This window comes from Taudactylus pleione, unplaced genomic scaffold, assembly GCF_031769625.1.
Source record: "Taudactylus pleione unplaced genomic scaffold, aTauple2 ptg000305l, whole genome shotgun sequence".
Classification (NCBI taxonomy): domain Eukaryota; kingdom Metazoa; phylum Chordata; class Amphibia; order Anura; family Myobatrachidae; genus Taudactylus; species Taudactylus pleione.
This window is the reverse complement of record NW_028284706.1, coordinates 8,993,618-9,002,007: the sequence shown is the minus strand read 5'-3', so window position 1 is coordinate 9,002,007 and position 8,390 is coordinate 8,993,618. Positions and strand designations below refer to the sequence as shown.

Here is an 8,390-nt window from a genome sequence, read left to right as displayed (position 1 = left end):
CAGACAGAAAAAGACAGACACACAGGTACTCACCGGAGATACTCTTGTTCTTCATCCCGCTCGATCCCACACACAGGTCCCTGTAGGAGAGAGAATATGCCATGCAAGGCCCTTTCCTGCTTTCAGAGGGCCTACATTACCTGTTATGGTGGAAGAGGCTTTGGGTGGGAACTTCTTTAGCTCATTTGCTTTCCACCCCCGTAGTCCTCGACTTTCCTCAGCTTCTTTCTTCTGCCGCTGGCATATCCAGAGTCATCCTCTCTTCAGACCTGTTGGTCTAGGTTGGGTTTAATGTACAGTTGGCCTCACAGAGGGCCTACCTGTTATGGTGGAAGAGGTTATAGGGGGAACTTCTTTAGCTCTTTTGCTTTCCAACCCTGTAGTCCTCTTCTGTCCTCCGCTTCTTTCTTCTGCCGCTGGCACATCCTGGCCAGCGGCGCCGGGTCTTCCTCTCTTCTGACAAGTCCCTTCAAGTCAGGTTTGTTGATTGAAGATCTGTACTTGTATGTGTGATGGTCTTCCATGCATGTTTCCTTGGCATGCGCAGCATGCCGGATAAAGGACATTCAACGTGTCCTTTATCCAGGTAAGTTCGTCTTTTCCAATCCTGAATCTTGTCCAACATGTTGAGAGGATATCTTCTTTTAAATTGTTGGGGATTGGTACTTTCTTCCGACTGCCATCAAAGTTCACCCGCTTGGTCCAATTGCAATAGAGGTCATAGGGCACATGTTCTTGAAATATTGCTTGTGCATATGGATGCATCTCAACATTTCCCAGCTCTGTAAAGTTCATTGTCCTTGTCAGCGGTGATTACAGCCAGTGGTATATCTGGCAAGGGTATTCCGAATACAGTCTGTGGTGCTGGGGTGCTTGACATGACAGGCGTTCCTGGTGAAAGTACAGCCAAGCTTGGAATGTTGATCCTCAATTCTTCAACTGACCATTCAGGCAGGTGATACGATGCCACTGGTGTACTCTCCCACTGAGGCAGGCTGTATGATGGTACTGGTGTTATGTCCAAGTGCTCTGATGCCACTGTAGTGTCCATGTCTAGCAAGTGGAATGATGGGTCAGTCTCCAAGTTGAAATGCTCATGGTCATTGTTATCCTCAGGCTCAAATTCATCAGTTGTGACCATTTCATACTGTACAGCCTGGTCATGTCTGTTCCTGGAACATTGGGTAGTGTCCGCTTGGCATTCTTCTTTAGTTTTCTGGATTGCTTCTTTTATTGCTTCTGCAATGGTGTCCTTCAGTCCTTCTTTCATTGCTTCTGCAATGGTGTCCTTCAGCCCTTCTTTCAAGTTGTCAATTTTCGCATCCAGATGACCAACTTTTCCCACGAGGTCTCTCACCATCTTAGCACAGCTACATGTGCATGCATTATCTTCTTGAAAGAACAGTTTTTGACAGCTTGGTGAGTGGGATGCATCTTTGACAGGTGTACAAACCAGAGGCTCCATGGTGTCCAATTCTTCGTTCAGTGTATTTGGTCCATCAATCACTGGTGTTTCCTCCTGGTTCTCCATGTTCATTAGTTGCTCTGCTTTCCATGGTCCATTTTCTCCCGTTGTCCCGTTGCAAACTCGTGCACTTGGGCTCTGCGTTTTTCCTCGCCTTGACATGTACAGGTACATTTTCCTTCCCTGCTTTCTTCTTTGATGGTTTGGTTGTAGACCATTGTGGTACTACTGCATTCAGCCTCTTGCTCAGTGGAAGTGGGCAAGATGAGCCACCAGTGCCCCAACGAAGTAAAAACCTTTACTCTTCACCATTTTTACAGTTCGGTGCACTCTGAAATACACAAGTATAAAGACACTACAGTAAATACAATATTAAGCAAAATTGTGGAAATATAAATGTTTCACATTATAGTAGCACTGTAAACAATTACAGTATTCCTACTGTATGTACTGTACTTTCATGAATGTGCTGCTACTATACTCTATACTGGAAAACTGTACCTGGTGCAGTAATTTACTGATGAACAGAGATTTTTTCTGTGTGAAAAGATCACTTTGACCTTACATTTTAAATGGGTCTGAGACCTGGTAATTTCGGCATGGGTTGACCCTTTCACACAGAATAAATGCTCGTGTCCATCTGCAAATCAGTGGGTAAAAGTGTTACTATTCAGTACTAAGCAATGTTAAGAGACAGTGAAAAGAGATAAGGTACAGTACTGTACCAATCAGCTTTCAACAGTAATTTTTCAAGGTTGTGTTTGAAAAATTACAGTCGGGAGCTGATTGGTTGGTACAGTACTGTATCTTATCTCTTTTAACTGTCTCCTAACACTGCTGTGTGTGTGTACAATATAATATATATATATATATATATATATATATACACATACACACACTGTACAGTATATATAAACCAGGCATACAGTACTTTCATGACCAGGGCTAAACATACTGTACTGAGCTGTAAAGGCTGAAAACTATTACACATTAAATTTCCTCACATTTACACCAGCAGATACTGTATTGTGAAATGTGGCCTGTTCGATGGAAACTAAGGGGCATACAGTATGTATGAAAGCTTGATGTGAGATATACAGTATAACCATCCAATCAGCTTGTATCTTACATTTAGCAGGTCTTGTTTAATAAATGATAGTTTTGAACTGATTGGTTGGTTGGTGATAAATATTTCTCAATTTTATCTCACATCAAGCTTTCATACATACTGTATGCCCCTTAATACACAAAGATGCATCTACAAAGGAGACTTTAAACAGCACATTAGACACAGCAGTTTTGCGACTGAAACTAAGATGGCCACTGAGGAAACACAAGATATCCACGGGGACAGGACGGTCACTCACAGTAGACTATGCAGTAGCAGCGGGAGCCTAGCAAACAATCAGTGGTATACGGTGTGGTGTAGAAACTCGTTGAGCAAATAAGTGTCTACGGGCCAATGTACGGGGCACACTGGCAGCGTGACATTAAACACCGCAATATTGTGACTAAAACAAGATGGCTGCTGAGGATACACAACATGGCTGTGGGGACAAGACGGTCACTCACGGGAGACTATGGGGTAGTGGGAGCCTAGGGGGAGTGGGAGACTAGCAAACAATCAGCAGTATACGGTGTGGTGTGTGATAGAAATAACCATCTACGTGGATAGGGAAAGGACGGGGCATACTGTGGCAGTGGGACATTAAACACAGCAATTATGCAACTGAAACTAAGATGGCCGCTGTGGAAACAAAAGATGGCCGTGGGGACAGGACGGTCACTCCTGAGAGACTATGGGGTAGCTGGAGCCTAGCAAACAATCAGCGGTATACAGTGTGGTGTGTGATAGAAATAACCGTCTACGGGGATAGGGAAAGGATGGGGCATACTGTGGCAGCGGGACATTAAACATAGCAATTATGCGACTGAAACTAAGATGGCTGCTGAGGAAACACTAGATGGCCGCGGGGAAAGGACAGTCACTCGCCGTAGCCTAGCAAACAATCAGCGGTATATGGTGTAGTGTAGAAACTCATTGAGCAAATAAGCATCTTCGGGCAAATTATAGGGCACACTGGCAGCGGGACATTAAACACCACAATATTGTGACTAAAACAAGATGGCAGCTGAGGATACACAAGATGGCCGTGGGGACAGGGCTGCTCCCTTCCTTTACTATGAAACAATCTGTGATTCAATGAAAAACAAATGTTGTCAAGTCCAAAAATTGCTATAACTACTGTACTGTCTCCCTAAAAGTACTAATCATTACCACTATTCCATGACTCCTCTGATGGTGATGCTGGGGAGGACTGGGGCCCTATGTTATCTGCAACTGTGGGGAAAAAAAGCATGTCATTTTTCCTGAAAACAATGTGGAAAAATGTCAATAAATTCATCCTGACAGTACTATTACTACAGTATTATTACACTTTACTGAGGGTTAACAATATCCCCAGATTGGGCTGCATTTAGTGTACACTGGGGATAACATTGGCCACTGGAGGGAGTGAGCAAGCACATCATTGGTGATTTACTGTACTGCATACACACTAGATGATACAGTATGAACAATATATCATTGAACCATATTGTTATCATTCATGCAAATCATCTGGTGTGTAAGCCCCTTAAGACAGGTTGCCAAAACATACATTACTGGAAAAAGATAAAAACACAAAGTGTGTAAGGAGAAGAGGTTGGAGATACGTCTTTGTAGTACAGGAGGGAGAGAGAGACTCTGTGAAAGGGAAAAAAAATGAGAGCAAAATAAGAAAATGTACAGTAGTTTCCTGTACTTACTAAAATGGGAAGAGCTGCTTGTCAGTGGAGGCTCCTCATCCTCCTCATCACTAAATTGTTCCTCTGTATGTACAGTACAGTATAAGAAAAAAAATATAGAAAAAATAAAAAAGGCAGTTGAAATGTAGTGTACAGTAGCAGAGCCCTAGTGTGTCTATAACTGTATGAATAATTACCACTATAAAGCGATGAGAGCAGCGATGGTGGTGGAGTTATAACTGTGGTGAAAATAACACTTTACCGTCAGTTTCCCTCAAAACAATTTTGAAACAAATGCAGTAAGCCCCTACTGTACAATTCTTGCCCAGATCCTCCATAACACCAAAAACAAACAGACTCTACTGAAAGAGTCTACATACTGTACTGTAGTGAAAAGTACAGTAATACAGTACAAAATAAAAACTATAAACTATCAAACTTTGTAAACTGGCCTATTTTAAAGGAGTCCGAGAACATGCACACTCCCATGTTTTTACAGGCATACAATTCACACTAGATGATATGAACAATAGTGTACAGTATACTGTGTCATTGAACCATGTTTACATATAGTAATTCATCAAAATCATCTAGTGTGTTAGCCCCTTAAGACAGGTCACCGGAACATACTGTACAGTACTGAAACATAAAAAAAATCCACAAGGACAGAAAGAATTAGTGTGTAAGGATAAGAGGTTGGAGATGTGTCTTTGGTCTACAGGGGCTGGAGAGAGAGATACACTGTAAAAAGGAAAACAGAGATAGAGTACAGTTGAAGACAATGTACATTAGTGTAGGGTACAGTACTTATGCGGCCTGTGAAGGCTGCTTGGGCAAGTTGCAGGCTCCTAGGCAGTGGGGGGCTAGGGCAGGGGCCTTCCATGTTCCCGGACTGTGGAAAAAAAAAATAATGTTCCTGTTACATAAGTACAGAAAGAATTAGTGTGTAAGGAGAAGAGGTTGGAGATTCATCTTTGGTGTACAGGGGGGGAGAGAGAGACACTGTGAAAAGGAAAAAAAGGAGAGAGATAGAGTACAGTAGAATACAATGTACAGTAGTGTAGGGTACAGTACTTACTCAGGCTGGCAAACCCCCTAAGTATGTGTGATGGGGCAGGGGGGCCCTGGGGCCCTATGATTTCTCCAACTGTAGGAAAAATAACATGTCATTTTGGCTGAAAACAATGTGGCAAAATGTCAATAAATTTAGCCTGACAGTACTACAGTATTACTACACTTTACTGACAGTATGCACTTACAGTACAGTACAATATCGCCCATGGGCACTAGACTAGGTGTGTATGAGCCAATATTGTTCACCATGGAGCCGGCGTCATCAAGTGTACTCTATGCACACTTGCTGATGCCGGCAGCAAAGAAAAATGAGGGTGTGGGAGGGATAACAATTTCCCCAGATTGGGCTGGGCCATTGGAGGGAGGGAGCGAGCACATCATTGGTGATTGACTGCATACACACTAGACGATACAGTATGAACAATATATCAAAATGGGTGAGAAATGGGAATAGCATTCAAATCCCAACAACATCAGCCTGAAGGAAAAGATCCTGACATCGGAAGGTAAGTAAACTATACCTTACCCTCTCCCCCCTAACCTACAGTATTATAACCACCCTAGTGCCTAAACCTACACCTGCTAGTGCCTAAACTCAACCCCCCTCTTGGCACCCTAAACCTAACCAAAAAATGCAAGTTTAAGGTTTACTCGATTCACTGCTCTCCTCACTGTCCAGCTCCTCCACAACTATATGGAGGTGTTCTGCATAAACAAAAGAATAACACAGTAATGTACTGTACAGTACTCAGTGGGAAAGTAGAGGGTAAACATACTGTACTGTAACATTACTATACTGTACACTGTACTGTACTGTATTACAGTATTAATACAAAATGTCCTATACTACTGTATACAGTACTAACTTGGCTGGGGAGGGGAGTCTGGGTCCTCCCCTTCCTCCTCCTCAGGTTCTTGCCCTGGGGAGGGCTGAGGCCCTTCAATGTCTTCTACTAAAAAGCACAAGGACAGAAATAATTATTGTGTAAGGAGAAGAGGTTGGAGATGCATTGAGAGATAGAGAGAAAAAGAGAGAAAAAGAAAGAGAAAGAGAGAGAGAAAAATAAAGAGAGAAACAGGGAGAGAGAGTAAGAAAGAGAGGTCGAGAGAGAGACTGACAAGGGAAAAAAAGGAGAGAGATACAGTACTGTAGAAAACAATGTGGTGTACTGTACAGTACGGTACTTACACGGCATGGAGAGGTCACTGGGGCCAGGTGGTGGTGGTAGGACTGTGGAAAAAGAACAGTTTCTATCAAAACCACTTGGAAACAAATAAACTGTTCAAATCTTGACTAGAGCCTTCATAACACCAAAAACAAACACACAAGAGAGAGAGAAAGAGAGAGAGAAAGAGAGAGAGAGAGAGAGAAAGAGAGAGAAACAGAGAGAGAGAGAGAAAAAGAGAAAGAGAGAGAGAAAAAGGGAGAGAGAGAAAGAAAGAGAGGTCGAGAGAGAGACTGACAATGGAAAAACAGGAGAGAGATACTGTACTGTAGAGAACAATGTGGTGTACTGTACAGTACTGTACTTAAGTGGCAAGGAGTGGCCACTGGGGCCAGGTGGTGGTGGTGCTAGGACTGTGGAAAATGACAGTTTCCATCAAAACCATTTGGAAACAAATAAACTATACAAATCTTGACCAGAGCCTCCATGAAACCAAAAACAAACACACAAGAGAGAGAGAGAAAGAGAGAGAGAGAGAAAGAGAGAGAGAGGGTGAAAGAGAGAGGGAGAAAGAGAGAGAGAAATAGAGAGAAAAAGAGAAAGTGAAATAGCGAGAGAGAGAGAGAGAGAGAGAAAGATAGAGAAAGAGAGAGAGAGAGAGAAAAGAGAGAGAGAGAGAGAGAGAGAGAAAAAAAGAGAGAAAGAGAGAGAGAGGGAGAGAGTGACAGAAAGAGAGAGGTGAAGAGAATGTCTGACAAAAAAAAGGAGAGAGCTACAGTACTGTAGAAAACAATGTGGTGTACTGTACAGTACTGTACTTACATGGCATGGAGAGGCCACTGGGGCCAGGTGGTGGTGGTGGTGGCAGGACTGTGGAAAAAGAACAGTTTCCATCAAAACCATTTGGAAACAAATACTGTAAACTTTACAAATCTTGACCAGAGCCTACATAATACCAAAAACAAACACACAAGAGAGAGAGAGAGAAAAAAAGAGAGAGAAAAATGTTACACACGTACAGAAAAGAGAGAGACACTGAGATAAAGAAAAAAGTAAAGCGATAGAAGATAATGTAGCCTACCGCTGGGGCTTCTAGCCTCCTCATCAATAATGAGTTCATCTGTGTGTATAAGAAAAAAATATTATCCAAAAAATTAAAAAGGCAGCAGCAGTGCACTAATGTGTCCATAACTGTATTAATCATTACCACTGTCACGTGATGAGGCTGGTGATGTTGGAGGTGGAGGAGTCAGTGGAACTGTGGAAAAAGAACAGTTTCCATCAAAACCATTTGGAAAGAAATAAACTGTACAAATCTTGACCAGAGCCTCCATAACACCAAAACAAAACACACAAGAGAGACAGAGAGAGAAAGAGAGAGAGAGTGAGAGAGAGAGAAAGAGAGAGAGAAAAAAATAGAGAGAAAGAGGGAGAGAGAGAGAGAGAGAGAAAGAGAAAGAAAGAGAGAGGTCGAGAGAGAGACTGACAAGGGAAAATAAGGAGAGAGATACAGTACTGTAGACCCCTGAATCTGTCCGTGATGTAATAATGTCAGACTTAAAGGGGGCAGGGCCAGCACAGATAAACAGTGTGCCTCAGGGCGCTTGCAGGGGTGCCTCGGGTTGGTGGTCCAATACCAAATAAAATTATTTTCAGTCAGTGTGATAGGCAAAACCAGTGCTAATGGCTGCGAATCAAACAATATGTGGACAAATAGAAATGTAGCCCTGTCAACTACCACATAACTGAACCTAAGAGTGACATATAAGCACAATTTACTTAATTTAATTTTTGCTCAATTTCTCAATGAGAAACTTTTGGCCCAGGGGTGCCGTGAAAAAAAAGATGATACCCTAGGGCGCCGTGATTTGAAAAAGTTTGGGAACTACTGGTGTATA

At 42.5% G+C, this 8,390-nt stretch overlaps 1 long non-coding RNA gene across 1 annotated transcript; it reads right to left on the bottom strand.

The window, feature by feature from the left end:
- Positions 1 to 6,197: 6,197 nt before the first annotated feature.
- On the bottom strand, positions 6,198 to 7,357 carry LOC148511559 (uncharacterized). The gene is made up of 3 exons (XR_015868715.1): positions 7,315 to 7,357; positions 6,516 to 6,557; positions 6,198 to 6,279 (listed from the first exon to the last, which is right to left on the bottom strand). It is a non-coding gene; the product is annotated as an uncharacterized LOC148511559 (long non-coding RNA).
- Between the last annotated feature and the right edge of the window lie 1,033 nt (positions 7,358 to 8,390).